We start from the raw sequence: 15,643 nt of genomic DNA, 5'->3' as shown, positions 1-15,643 counted from the left end.
ATGATCTATCATATTCCCCAAATAGATCCTTTGTATATCTCTTCACTGAGTCAAAAAAAAAAATTCACAATTTTCTTATTTTTTGCTCATTTGAATCAGAACCTGGCGTCAAGCGAAAACCTACATCTCTGTTTGCAAAATTAGTTGCTAACTTAATCTCGGTTTCCACCTGGCGGGTGTCTATCGTACTCCTTGCAGTTGCGGCATGTCTTTGTTTTTGTCAGATTATGGGGGCCGCGGAGCATTACGCGGCTGACCATGTTGGCTGTAGCCGAATATTGTCTTACCGCAGGTCATTTGATGGGCTATAACAACGCTGAGAGTCATCAGTCTGCATTCACGTAAGCTGTTTTGAACAGTTGGAATGCGTATTAGCGTATTCAAGGAAAAATTAAAATAGTAGAACTCCACAACCCTATCATATAACACCAAAGGGAAACAAATTTGCCCTCACTTACTTAAAATGCGTACTTAATGTAGATGCAAACTGCTCAAGACAAAAGGGAATATAGGAGAGCATATAGAAAGGAAGTATTTATAAAAATACAAGGATTGCGCACAACACCAAAAGAAATTTCTGTTAAGAAAGTGATATGCGAAGTTCTTTATTTGGAGTATAACCCCATATAAATCTGAATCTTGAACGTTAAGGAATGAAGTGAAGAAATAGTTGGGAAGTCACGAATCCGGCGGTGCAAAAAAATAGAGAAAATCGAATGGGCACACTAACTATGAAATGATGAAGTGTCTGAAAGAATAAAGGAATCAAGAACTCCTCTCATGGAAGTTCGAAAGAGGAAATCGAACTTGGTAGAGCAGATTCCAGATTCCAATGAATAACTCTTTGCAAAACACTATTGTTTAAGGAAAAATGGAAGAGAAATGAAACAGAAGGGGAAGGAAATAATGTGTTCCGACAGCTTTAACCGTTTGTGCACAAGAAATATATAAATTCAGTTTCAAAGTATTTCATAAAATTGACCTTTATTACCATAGAAAACAAAGAATGTGAAACGGAATTGGGAAAAAGAAAACAATCAATGGTTTTTAAGTTCTGATTTTACTTTTCAACCGCTGTGATATACATTTTAAAGCACCCAACGTTTATTTGAAGAAATTTAGCATTTTTTTTTTTTTTTTTTTTTGGCACATACCCATATCTCGGAACTTCGAAGAAGTTATTATGCTTAAAAAAACAAAACAAAAAAGTATAGTCCTAAATAACAAACAAAAATGGCCCTAAAATTTAATAAATATGTGTTAGTACATTCTACTCTAGTGGTTTCATTTCTAAAGCAAACATAACAGCAGTACTTCAAACTCAAAAACTCAGATTCACGTTACAGTAACGTTAGATACAAGGTACTTACTTCCACTGTCAACGATCTCCTCCATATGATCACAAAGAAACAATTCCAGAATCTTCTGTCCATTGTAATTATCCGGGCTGCTATGCCGTGGTCGGCTGATGAATTCAGTGTCAATTCCCAACGTTTCGTCTCCGACTGCGGGAGACATCTTCAAGGGGGTCCGTAGCTCGATGGAAGGTCCAACACACCCACTGGCTCGCTACTGACTGCCGCTAAACTCGGTGTCCGCGTACTCCCGCGCCGCGGCGTGACCTTCCATCGAGCTACGGACCCCCTTGAAGATGTCTCCCGCAGTCGGAGACGAAACGTTGGGAATTGACACAGAATTCATCAACCGACCACGGCATAACAGCCCGGATAATTATAATGACCATGAGATTTCCGGCCGTGAAAGTCTACATTTTAGTGTCAGAATCTTCTACAATCTCTTAGCACAATCTCCACACTGACTGTTGCATTGAATGCTGTTGGTGCTTCAAAGAACTACATTCTTAGTAGTACTTCAGTGTGCTACAAGACGTATTTGTCATGCAGTAGCATCGGTAGTTTCATGCTACAGGCACTAGTACGTAAAAGGAAATTAATAAAATGTCGGAATCAGGCAGAAACCATTGGTACTCAAGGGTTGAGTGTAGGAATATCATATCAAGAAATAAACAGTAAGGATTTGAACGCCTTGAACAATGAAGTTAAGAGAAAAACCGTCTTTTGATATCCAAAATGAGATTTTCACTCTGCAGCGGAGTGTGCGCTGATATGAAACTTCCTGGCAGATTAAAACTGTGTGCCCGAACTCGGGACCTTTGCCTTTCGCGGGCAAGTGCTCTACCAACTGAGCTACCGAAGCACGACTCACGCCCCGTACTCACAGCTTTACTTCTACCAGTATCTCGTCTCCTACCTTCCAAACTTTACAGAAGCTCTCCTGCGAACCTTTGACATGTTTATATGTGATAGATGGATAAAATTCATTTGAGTAATATCAGTTACACTCGTAGCAATAAAGAAAATTTCCAAAAAGTGAATACTGTTGCAGTCAGAGCTTTATTTCACTATAGTTATAAATTTGAAACGCTTCCAACGCATAAGGTTTATCGTGTAGATAAACTAGGGGAGGGGGGGGGGGGAGTACCTGACATAGGTCAATAGTCAAATAGCAGTGGACAAGACGAAAGGAGGAAAGAAAACAGGTGTGGATGAAGTAAGTGTCGAAATGGTGAACGCAGCAGAGCAGGCTGACAAAGAGAGGTTGTTTAAGGGTGGTGTGGAATGAGAAGAAGATTGCAGACGATTGGAAAAGGACATTAACTGTCTCTGTATTCAACAAAGAGAGTAAGAATCATTTTACAAACTACACGGGAGTCACACTGATACAGCATTGTGCCGGGGTACATGAAAAGATCGTGGGAATCAGACTCGGACAAGGGCTGAGAATAAAATGGGAGAGAAATAGCAAGGCCTCAGACTTGCGAGGTAAACTGTTCACATATTTGCAGTGAGGCAGCTCCAGGAATACCACTACGGATTTGGGGAAGGCCTTGTGATGGTCACTGTCGAAACAGAACAGGCATTTGATGGTGTCTGTAGAAGGATGGTCTGGGAAGTACTGGAAAGGAAGAAAGTGGAGCAACAAGCAGAGTGGAGGAGATTTACTGTGAAAGTGTGAGTAGTGTGAAAGTGGGAAACGAAAGGACGGACTGGTTCCGGAGACACTTGCTGTGAGACGTGGCAGTGCATTGCCACATCTTCTCTTCATTGTCGTCTTGGATGAGATAATGACTAAAGTGGCAAAAAAAACTAGAAAAGACAAAATGAAAACAACGGTGTTCGCGAAAGACTTGATGATCTGAGGAAACAGGGTGTAAAAGGTTCGGAAACAGCTGGATATATGGGAAGAAAGTGTGAGACAGTCTGGAACGAAATTTAATGCAAACAGGTAAGAGATCTTAGTTACAAATAGAAAGAAAGACACAGCATCTAGCTGAATGAGGATTGGAGATGAACAATTGAAGATGGTGGGAAGTGTCGAGTATTTGGGAAGTGTGATAGAGAAAAACGGAAGAAATGAGAAAGAGATCAGTGAACGTGGCAGACTGGCAGAAGCATTCCTGCGAAGTGTTATGACCGTAGTTTGGAACGAAAATGTCCCGTAAAAAAGTAAATAAGTAATCCGTGGAAGTTACTATACAGCAATACACTCTTATGCGTGTCTGAAACATGGGTAATGAACACAAGAGATGTAAGCAGGTTACAGACATGTGAAATGAAGTTCCTCAGAAGCGGAATAGGAGTGAAAAGGAGAGATAGGATGAGGAACGAAAGGGTGAGGGACACAATGAAAGGGGAACCGTAGAGCAGGATGGAGACATCAAGACTAAGATGGAACAGAATGAGTTTTTTAGAACAAGAGGATTCCGAAGAGGACACATGAAATGGAGATGCGAAGGAAACGACCAAGAGAGAGGGACAGATGGCAGCAAAAATTACGCGAGATCTGGACCAGAGAGAACTGCTGGTCACACAAGTGATGCGACGTAATGCAGACTGTTGACAGACAGCACAGGGTGCGTCTCCAGACACGTCTTCGGCCTAGAATCTCTTTGACTGGACCAAAATTGTCTTCAGTGAGTCCGACTTCGAACTGAGCCCCAATGACCAGCGAAGATGTGTCTGGAGGCCTCCCAGACAGTGCTGGGATACCAACCTGACTGTGACCCATCATACAGGAATGATGGTCTGGGATGCCATTTCCTTTCATGGAAGCCCCCTTTGGTTGTCATCCACAGTGCACTTAAGGCACAGTGGAAGAGCACTGTCCTGAAAAATGGCATTACAATGCTCTCACATGAGAGGTATCATATGAGGATGCAGGATGTCCTTGATGTACCTTTGGGCCATCAGAGTTCTCTCAGTCACTACCAGCTGTGATCCAAAGTCATAGCCTATAGCTGTCCATACTACAGCAAGAGGAGTAAGACGACTGTTCTCTCCATGACTTCGGAAGAATGGAACCTCACACCATGTCACCACCATATTTGCCGCAGCTGATCGGCTGGGTAGCACAGAACCGCGGTTCACCTCTAAAAACAGTGCAATGCCATTCATCAGCTGTCCACGCTCCCCAGTCGTGGCACAAACACAGTTGTTATTCTTGTGGTTTTAATGGTGAGGTACACTAACACTTTATATGGCTGTCGCCAGCCCTCCAAGCAATGATGTGGGATGATACAGAATGTTGCAGGGAGTCCAATACTTGTTCTAGGATGGTAGGCACAGATATGAAGGGGTTACCATGTGACTGATACACAATATGGCGGTCCTCCATAATATCCGCTCCCTGCCCACCCACGAACTCCTCTTCCTCCACACCCTCAATCGACACCACGTGGATGCCTTCATCCTAAATGAAACCTTCCTCCAACCCCATCTCTCCATCTCCATAACCCCTTACACCTTCCACTGCACTGATAATGCATACCCCCTAGTGTGTGGTGGGGTCCCTGTCGGCCACCTCAAACACCTCCCTGTTCAGCCCCAACCTCTCCTCAACAATCCTGTCGAGCATGTCACCCTCAGCCTCTTTTTCCCCCTCCTTACCATCAACATCTACATCCACTCTCGTACCCCCATCCCGTACAATTTCCTGACCCACATTGATTGCACATTCTACAGAATCATATCATCTTCACCAGTGCAGCCAAACCAGCGATCCCAAAGTTCGACGTTTAGGTAGTGACAAACATCGGTGCTTCAGCGAGGGGGAGGGGGTCTTGTTGGAACACGAAATTCTGAGAATCAGCAGTCATTTGTTGAAACAACCACACAGTGACACATCGAGGTATGGGGTACACCCCACAGTTTTCTCACAGAATAAAAACGACCTATTTAGCTTGAAACGGTACAGTAGTTTCCGCTCTATAAGCAGCAGGTTTCGCTGCTCGCTCGCACCGGGAAATAGAAACAGAGGCGGCTCCGCAGCCAATTTTATTACACGACGCTGCCGGCCGCGGGTGCAACAGAACCCATGTGGACGAGTGGAAAGAAATGTGTCAGGCTTCATAATACGTATTTATATGTGTCGTGTATTATGCATTTCTTGTATGTGGAAGTGAATCTGCACATGAACTTTCCTAATCCTCCTCACACCTTTCCGCAAAGCGTGGCCAAATCTTTGTTGGGAAGTAGTTCTGTAGTATAGTAGTGCCTTACTCCTGGCTAGGGGATCAGTGAGACAGCACAGTCAGGTAAAAGTGTCACGGCCAAGTGGTTCGACCACCCCCTCCACCGGAGCTCAGGAAGACCTCCGGGTGCCCGCCATATTCTAGGAGTGTTACAGAAGACGGGTAAGTGAGCAGGTGCCCTCAGTGCGTCTGTCTCAATGTTCACTCATGGAAGAGAGGTATTTGAATATTTGTACTAATTCTTTTATTTCCAGCTTCGGATTGTGTAAGGTAATGAATGTGCTCGTTTAATTCCGGAAATTTGACCCCCTGAGTTAAAGTATCTGGTTCCCAGTTTGCCCATTGTCCCCCTCACATAGTGAATGTCCTATGTAAAATATTGTGAGACTTTGGTGATATACATTTGGTCAACGCAATTCCGTCTTACCCGTAGAAATGTGCGTGCAGATTAGTATATAATATACCCGAGCTATAAGTTGTAAAATTGTAATATCTGTCAACTGAAACAATTGCGGCTATCGCTGTAAAGTCGAGTGATAATGTTTAAAATAAATAGGTAATCAACTGCCATCAATCTTTAACATACCTTAAAAATCACAAACAAGTCAAGTTAAAGGAATTTATTTAAAATAAAAGCTACAGAATGCAGGGACCCACACATCAGTGTGTGAGCCCTCCAGCCCCTTGCCTAGTATCGTACAGAAAGGGCACGCTCTCTAGGTAGCGCTCTCAAGCTCCCCTCCCCAGTTATCCGTTGCGCAATTTTGATTCAGGGCTTGACGACATCAACTTTCATCTGGCGTCCCTAGGCAAGGAGGTAAGACGGTAAACTTTCAAGCTTCGCCTGTGACACTGCACAGAAGACACTTTGATGACAGGTGTGCCTGTTGTCATGTACCCATGCAATACAATAGCGCCTATAATGTACCATACCAGGTCTGCTAACAATACCGAACACGAACAACACTAATGGACTCTGGGAACCATTCTCTTGTAGCAGAGAATTAAAACTCTAATTATTTGCACACCTGCTGAAAATGTGTAAGTTAGGAAGTTACATTAAAATCCGATCATTTCTTCTTTTTTTGCCACAGTATTTTACTTTGAAATTTGTACTGCTTCCAGCTCATACATACAAACCGTTACTGTGAATAGTGTAAATACACTCTAAAAAATTAAAGAAACAAGAAAAGACGCACCAGGAAGGAATTATCCAACAAGGATCGAAAGTCGATGTGCTGGTGTAAGGTATCGCCAGCACACCAGTCGGCAAAGATGTAGTGCAAAGATCGACAGTAGGAAGTGGATGAAGCGCGCCTATCACCAGAGAGGCCAGAGACAGACTGGCAAGCAATACGCCGCCAACGCTCTCTCGACAGCAAGTATTAAGGCCGCCGCTCCCGATTGGAGGGCCACACTGACTCACTCAGCCTAGCACAGAGCATAGCGACCAGATCGAGACTACCAGCGAGAATAAAGTTTGTAATAGGACGATTTTTCGATATTGTCTACAAGAGGACTATTACAGATGAGTTTGTACCACACACATGGACTGTATTAATGTTAAGTAGCAGCTACCTGTTTATGTAAATAAAGAATAATGTTCAGCTACACGTTCATTTGTTTTGTAGAAGGAGGATACTGGCCACTCATAACATGCCCCCTCTTGTCTCCTCGGTACGAGACGTGATGTACTTGTGCAGACAAAGAACTGAGTATAATTTCAGAAAAAATTGCATGGTTGATTCAAGAGAAAGAACTTCAAAAATTTAGCAGGTTCAACAACACAACAGTCCACCTCTGGCCTTTATGCAAGTAGCTATTCAGCTTGGTGTTGGTTGAGAGAGTCGTTGTATGTCTTTCTGAGAAATATCGTGCCAGTTTCTGCAGAACTTGGGCGCTAAATCGTCAAAATCTCTAGACGGTTGTAGGGCTGTGCCCATAATGCTCAGCCGTGCTGGCGAAGCTAGACCACCACACCTGGCTGTCAGGGAATACGGCAGGCGACAGTCAGGCTGGTATCCCACTGCTGCCTCGGGCGTCTTTGGTCTGGAATCTCGTTGACTGGACTAGAAATGTCTTCAGTGATGAGCCCCGCTTCGAACTGAGCCTCGATGATCAGCAAAGACAGTGGTGGGATACCAACCTCAGTGTCACCCGCGATACGGCCTGACAATCAGGAGTAATGGCCTGGGATGCCGGGATGCCATTTCTTTTCATAAGAAGGCCTCTTCGGTTGTCATTCGCGTTGCCCTTACAGCACCATGGCTCGTCAACATATTCTACAACCCGTTTTGTTTCCCTTTATGACAAGCCATACTGGGTTCATAATTCAGCAGGATAACACCGGCCCATGGCGAGAGTTTCTATTGTTTGTCTTCGCACTTGACAACCTTACGTTGGCCGCCAAGGTCGCCTGATATGACCCCTATGAGAACGTTTGTAGCATGAGGGGCAGGGTTCTCCAATCATCTCGGCACTTTGCCGATCTGAACCACCTTTTGGACAGAATGTGCCACGATATCCCTCAAGACGACATCCAGCGTGTCTGTCAATCAATGCCAAGCAAACTGTTTGCGTAGTGGCCAGAGATGGACCAGCGCATTAGTGAGTTGTTAGTAGCAGTATTAGTAGTAGTAGCAGTAATAGTAGCTTTATTCATACGTAGGTCTCTTTTTACAAGGATATAGGACATCTCAAAGTACTTAAAATAAGCTAATTCGTATACACATATATTTACAGACTTCTAGTTAGAAACAATCATTAGGTTTACTCCTGCTATACAATACTTTTTTTACAAATAACTTATTAAATAATGTAATGCAACATTGTTCACTCATATCTCAGTATCAGTCACTGCACACGCTATACGCACATTGTTTCATAACACTTCACTCACTACACACACACACACACACACACACACACATTCTCTCTCTCTCTCTCTCTCTCTCTCACACACACACACACACACACACACACTGGTGATCTCTGGGCTCTGGGCCATTTTCTGTAGCGCAACTTCCCATTTGCTATCCTGAAGAACTGAGTCAGCATCCCTCTATAATGAGTGAGATGTTGAGCTCAGAAAGAAGAAGAGGTGTTAGTATTGAGCTATGCATAGCTTGGGGGTAAGTATTTCTAGAAAGGAAAAAAGAAGGAAAAGAACATAACGTGAAGGTGTTACGCGGAATGTTGGATGTTTTATAATCATCATTATTATTATTTATTTGTGAAACTTTTTTATCAAACCCTACTGTTTTATATAAGTAATCCTTCAATGTATAAAATGTATTGCACAACATGTACTTTTTAGCTGCCTTTTTAAATAAGTGTATTTTTGCAATTTCTTTTATCTTTTTTGGTAATTTATTGCACAGTTTTATTCCTTGCTAGAAAATGCTGTTTTGAATTTTATGTTTATTTTTTTCTTGCTAAATGTATGGCTCTGAGCACTATGCGACTTAACTTCTGAGGTCATCAGTCGCCTAGAACTTGGAACTAATTAAACCTAACTAACCTAAGGACATCACACACATCCATGCCCGAGGCAGGATTCGAACCGGTGACCGGAGCGGTCGCTCGGCTCCAGACTGCAGCGCCCAGAACCGCACGGCCACTCCGGCCGGCTCGCTCAGTTCCAGACTGTAGCGCCTAGAACCGCACGGCCACTCCGGGCGGCTGCTAAATGTAAGTTGAGTCTATCTCTTGTTGCATGGCCAAGGACAGAGCTGTTTTTGCAGTAATTATCAATGTTATTTTTGATGTGTGCAACTGACTGGTAAATGTATTCACATGGAGGAGTTAAAATCCCCAGTGTTTTGAACAGATCTTTACAATGAGCTCGACTAGTATTTTTGGTTATTAACCTTTTGGCTCTTTTCTGGAGTTAAAAATTGTGTTCATATTTTGTGCGTTTGTTCACCAAAAAAGAATGTCATAGGTAAGAATTGAGTGTACATATAATATGTAACTAAAAGACACTGCATATTACACACTGATGATAGGATTCTAAGGACATAACATGCTGATGACATTCTGTTTGCAAGTACCGAAAATTAGATAGCTATTTCTCTGGAATGAATCATCCAGTTTCTCTGAAATTCTCATCATTTATTTGTCTGTGCTTGCGCATGACACCGTCCGGTTTCCGTCCCGTTCGTGAAATTGCTTCGTGGTGCGTGGAGTATTAAAATAGTCAGTTCAACAACAGTCCAAAAGCTCTCACCCCTCTGCCGTCTCTGACAGAATAAGAACATAATCGTTAAAGGCTAGAGTTTTTTTTTGTATTGTTCCTGAATTTGACTTCAATTTACAAATTTCCGTTAGGTATGCTTCGTTGGTTTCCAAATGTTAAGATTGTATGAAATGTAACACTGCGGCTCTCAAAATGAAAGATTTTTAGTCAAGGAAACGAGTGCCTTAATTATCTCTTTGTAGACAACGCAAGATATGTAACACAACTACGTGAGAAGTCTTCGGTTTGAAAGAATAACGGAAATGAAGTTGCTAAAGACAAGTGATATTTATAGCTATCTGGAAGATATACGAAATTGAAACAGCAAGTGACAAAGAATGTATGTGAGGATTAACGACTTAAAAAGTAATTTAGTCTTTTAAAAATGTGTACTCGTTCTATTTCCTTACATCTCATTTGAATTTATGTTTGTGTTTAGAATTCCTTTAACTGAATAAAGAGAGACGTAGAGTGAGCTGTGTATCGACTCGTGCTACACCTTGTCTTTAGATTGTATTGGTTTTCCTTTTCTTCCCCTGACATGTTTGTTTGATATGTCGTCTGTCATTAAGTGGCTGCTTGGTTGTCTTTTCCCTATGCTATCGATATCTGCGGTTTTGCTTCCGGGAAACTGCTATGGAGGAAGTGAGAGCTTTGACCGGTTGTAACCTCATGTGGTGGCGCGGAAGTAGGGCCGTGACGTGGGGAGAGTGTGGGGGACACGGGAGGGCAGTGTGGCTCTCCAGCGCGAAGCAGGCGTGGTCGGTTGTACCGAGTCGCCACGTGATGTATGTCGGTTGTGTGTAACGAGAGGGTCGAGTTGACGGAAGAGCTCCCCGCGTGTTGTATACAGAATCGCCCCACGAGTAGTTGCTGTTCACTTCGCCTTGTTGGGACGTTAACAAGCTTCTTTAAGTCCTCCTTTTCGACACTGGAGTTTAAAAAGGAGACACCTAACATGAAGGAGCGGTCACTACCCGTCAACGTTGCAGAGAAGACGTGAACTCCGGTGACAGAGCGTGTTGTCGCGTGACCGTGGCGTCTTGGGTACGCTGGCGACGCGTGCGCGGTCGGATGTGTGGATCCTTGGCATCGGAGGTCGTGTACTGCCTGTTCGAGCAAATTGCAAGTTAAGTTCGTGGAAGGTTTAATCATTAAGTAATAATTTTGTGTAACCAGCGTCGCTTCTGCCTTGTAGCCTCCGGCGACCGGGTTTCCTGTCCCTGGCAGTTTAATTGTTTCGCTATTCTGTCGTGGGTTATGAGTAAATTCGTGGTTCTTGTTGCTTGATCATGTGGTCGCTCATTCAGGACTGTGTGGTGGAATGTTTCCTTGCACGAGGTTAGCTCTAATTCTGTCAGCAAGTTAAGCCATCTTATAACAAGTTTTCGCTGGCTAAAAGTCGGTGCAGTGACCAGCCTGAGAGTGGTAATTGTGTTTACGGGCGTATTTAAATTGGTGAGTATTCTGTCTAGCCTGAGCATCCCTGAGTGGGTGATTTGTGGCCGCCTTACACGGGTCCGTCATATCTGTTATGTTCTAGTGATATTCCCGGACACTTTTGTTTAATGTTTTTTTAAATTACTCCAAGTTTGTAAATTTCTTTTATTGCCTTTAATCGTGTGTTTGCTGAGACCCGTTTAATTTTTTTTTTTAATGGCGGTGTTGGTAGCTTCACTACCTCACTGTACTTTATTAACAAAGTTCTTTGTTTACTTTAGTAGCATGTTTACTAATGTACTTTAAATTTTTTAAATTGTTGTATTGCTATAAATTACTTTGACTGCCGTTAGCGGCGTGTTCTAAAACGCTGTTTATTGCCATACTGCTAGTTTCTGTAAGATACGAATAAAACATTTGTGTAAATCTCAATTCGACAGTAAAGTACTAGAAATTTGGCCCCGTTTCCCAACTTGTGGTGTGGCTTGTAGTAACCGTGACCAGTGTGTGTGTCATAGAGATAGCGGGCGGTGAGAAATGAAGGAATGTAACAGGAATTAAAAAATCATCTCATTTTCAGTTCGCTCTGCAGTTGCTTTTGAAACGCGATGATACGCGGTGGTATTTCCTGTGTTTGTTATGCTTCCACTAGATGCTGAGACAGGCGCCGAGAGAGATGGAGAGAGAGAGAGAACAAAAATGAAGTACCGACTCGGCCCTCGGGTTATCTATCGGCGTTTTTAGACACCGAAAGAGCGCAACGCTCGTTACGCTGATGCTCGGTATCGCGCGGCCGGCGTCGGTTATGACGGAGCGATAGCTGCCGGCGGTAATGAATCACGTCCTTGTGTGTGTGAGGGGAGAGACTTGTCAGCACCAGCCGCATGCTGGAGCAAGCAAGAGGCTCCGGTCGAGGATCCGAAGAGTCTGTGACGGCAAGAGCGGCAACTGCTGTCGCGGTTTCTACAGAGCACGTGCTTCCTTTCCGTATATGTGCTTCTGTAAGGTGACCATCCGTCCCGTTTCTTTCCGGACAGTCCCGATTTTTGTGTGTCTCTCCCGAAGTTTTTCGGAGGTAATTCGGGACACCTGTTGGTCCCGAAATTAAAAATCATGACCCAATTTGTCCCGAATTAGACATTCATTTCACCTGTATCGGTATATTTTAATATTAGCCTAGAAGAAAAAGTTGTTGGACTGTGTCCTGATAACACTAATTGCAATTTGGAGGTGCTGAAAGAAAGTGTCAGAATAATGTCTTTACTAAACTACAACTGCAACTCGGTCATAGACTGATATGGGTTGGTTGTGCTGCTCGTATACTGCATAATACTGTTTGGGCAGCTACTGATATTTTGCCTGTACATATAGACATCTCTAAAAAGGGCCATTACAGAAGTTGGGAAGGAAAACATACGTACAAAGAAGGTAGCTGCGAAGAAACCATGGGTAACAGAAGAAGTACTTCAGTTGATTGATGAAAGGAGGAAGTACAAACATGTTCCGGGAAAATCAAGAATACAGAAATACAAGTCGCTGAGGTATGAAATAAATAGGAAGTGCAGGGAAGCTAAGACGAAATGGCTGCAGGAAAAATGTAAAGACATCGAAAAAGATATGATTGTCGGAAGGACAGACTCAGCATACAGGAAAGTCAAAAAAACAACCTTTGGTGACATTAAAAGCAACGGTGGTAACATTAAGAGTGCAACGGGAATTCTCTGTTAAATGCAGAGGAGAGAGCAGATAGGTGGAAAGAATACATTGAAAGCCTCTATGAGGGTGAAGATTTGTCTGATGTGATAGAAGAAGAAACAGGAGTCGATTTAGAAGAGATAGGAGATTCGTGGCGGGCCGCATCAAATCAGCCAGTAGACTGATGACCAAAAAAAAAAAAAAAAAAATTGTAGAAATGGTAGTTTCCAAAATATTTCTGTATTTCTGTAAGAGTTGAAACTCTGAAGGCCTTTTGCAGTTTTGTTTAAACAGATTTTGCAATGCTTTTGGGTTATGCTCAAACAAGATGGTTAGCACTGTTGCCTGCTGTTGAGCGAGTCATCAAAACGTTTAAACCACTAAAATCATACTTCCGATCTGAAAAAAAGTGTCTATTGTCACTTCAAAACTTCTTTCAAAACCCTTTGTCTGAAGTGTGGCTATACTTTGTTCACAGTCAGTCTTCATTGTTTCATGAATCAGTTAAAAAAGTTGAAGGACAGGCAGTCATTATATTTGAAGTAGCTGATTCTATTAGTAAGTTGAAAACTACATTGCAGTCCAAAATTGAAGACCAGTTTATTCCCTCAAGAGTTAAAACAGTTCTTGAAACTCTTGAAATAGAGGCAGGTCTGCTTCCAGCAGAGGTAAACAGTTTTTTAGGTGATGTATTATTTTTCTATGAAACTGCTCTATCCTACTTAAAAAAGTGGACTGAAGAAAGTTTCCAGAACCTGGACTGCTACAATTGGGTTACCTTGAATCAAATACCTGTATGGGATGACATTGAAAGAACTTCTCTAATTAGCGAAACTGTGCCATATGTTCAGTTTGCAGAAAATGTAATGTATGATGAGTATGTCAGTGTCAAACAGTTTGTAACCACTGAGAAAACCATTGAATGGACTGCTAACAACACTGTTCCAGGTCAAAGATGGGTTGAAATGATTTCTCATTTCTGCCAGAATGATGTGCCATTCTCAAATGTACTCAAGCTCGTGGAGTTTCTTTTCTGCCTTCCTGGCAGTAATGCTGCTACTGAAAGGGTATTTTCCCACATGAATAATATATGAACAAGTGACAGAACACAGTTGGCTATAGAAACCATGAAAGCAATGTTAGTAAGTAGAATAAATTATGATGAAACTTGTGCCGAGGTTTTTCATATGTTGTTGAAAAATACAGACTTGATAAAGAAAATTCACAGCACTAGTAAATACAGTTGCCCTGATCTCACACATTCATATTAGAAGGTATTAATAAAATGTAAATGTGCTTTTCTCTGTCACAAATTTAATTGATATTTTGTATTTATTACATTTAATTGAAACCTTCTTCTCATACAGTAAATAAATATAGCTTATTTTGCAAAATTTTTAATGTGTCCCGGATTTGGGCCTAGGAAATACACTCCTGGAAATGGAAAAAAGAACACATTGACACCGGTGTGTCAGACCCACCATACTTGCTCCGGACACTGCGAGAGGGCTGTACAAGCAATGATCACACGCACGGCACAGCGGACACACCAGGAACCGCGGTGTTGGCCGTCGAATGGCGCTAGCTGCGCAGCATTTGTGCACCGCCGCCGTCAGTGTCAGCCAGTTTGCCGTGGCATACGGAGCTCCATCGCAGTCTTTAACACTGGTAGCATGCCGCGACAGCGTGGACGTGAACCGTATGTGCAGTTGACGGACTTTGAGCGAGGGCGTATAGTGGGCATGCGGGAGGCCGGGCGGACGTACCGCCGAATTGCTCAACACGTGGGGCGTGAGGTCTCCACAGTACATCGATGTTGTCGCCAGTGGTCGGCGGAAGGTGCACGTGCCCGTCGACCTGGGACCGGACCGCAGCGACGCACGGATGCACGCCAAGACCGTAGGATCCTACGCAGTGCCGTAGGGGACCGCACCGCCACTTCCCAGCAAATTAGGGACACTGTTGCTCCTGGGGTATCGGCGAGGACCATTCGCAACCGTCTCCATGAAGCTGGGCTACGGTCCTGCACACCGTTAGGCCGTCTTCCGCTCACGCCCCAACATCGTGCAGCCCGCCTCCAGTGGTGTCGCGACAGGCGTGAATGGAGGGACGAATGGAGACGTGTCGTCTTCAGCGACGAGAGTCGCTTCTACCTTGGTGCCAATGATGGTCGTATGCGTGTTTGGCGCCGTGCAGGTGAGCGCCACAATCGGGACTGCATACGACCGAGGCACACAGGGCCAACACCCGGCATCATGGTGTGGCCGTACACCACTGGTAATCGTCGATGGGACACTGAATAGTGCACGGTACATCCAAACCGTCATCGAACCCATCGTTCTACCATTCCTAGACCGGCAAGGGAACTTGCTGTTCCAACAGGACAATGCACGTCCGCATGTATCCCGTGCCATCCAACGTGCTCTAGAAGGTGTAAGTCAACTACCCTGGCCAGCAAGATCTCCGGATCTGTCCCCCATTGAGGGTGTTTTGGACTGGATGAAGCGTCGTCTCACGAGGTCTGCACGTCCAGCACGAACGCTGGTCCAACTGAGGCGCCAGGTGAAAATGGCATGGCAAGCCGTTCCACAGGACTACATCCAGCATCTCTACGATCGTCTCCATGGGAGAATAGCAGCCTGCATTGCTGCGAAAGGTGGATATACACTGTACTAGTGCCGACATTGTGCATGCTGTGATGCCTGAGTCTATGTGCCTGT

Source organism: Schistocerca cancellata, chromosome 10 (assembly GCF_023864275.1).
Source record: "Schistocerca cancellata isolate TAMUIC-IGC-003103 chromosome 10, iqSchCanc2.1, whole genome shotgun sequence".
NCBI lineage: Eukaryota > Metazoa > Arthropoda > Insecta > Orthoptera > Acrididae > Schistocerca > Schistocerca cancellata.
Note: the sequence above shows the minus strand (reverse complement) of the source record.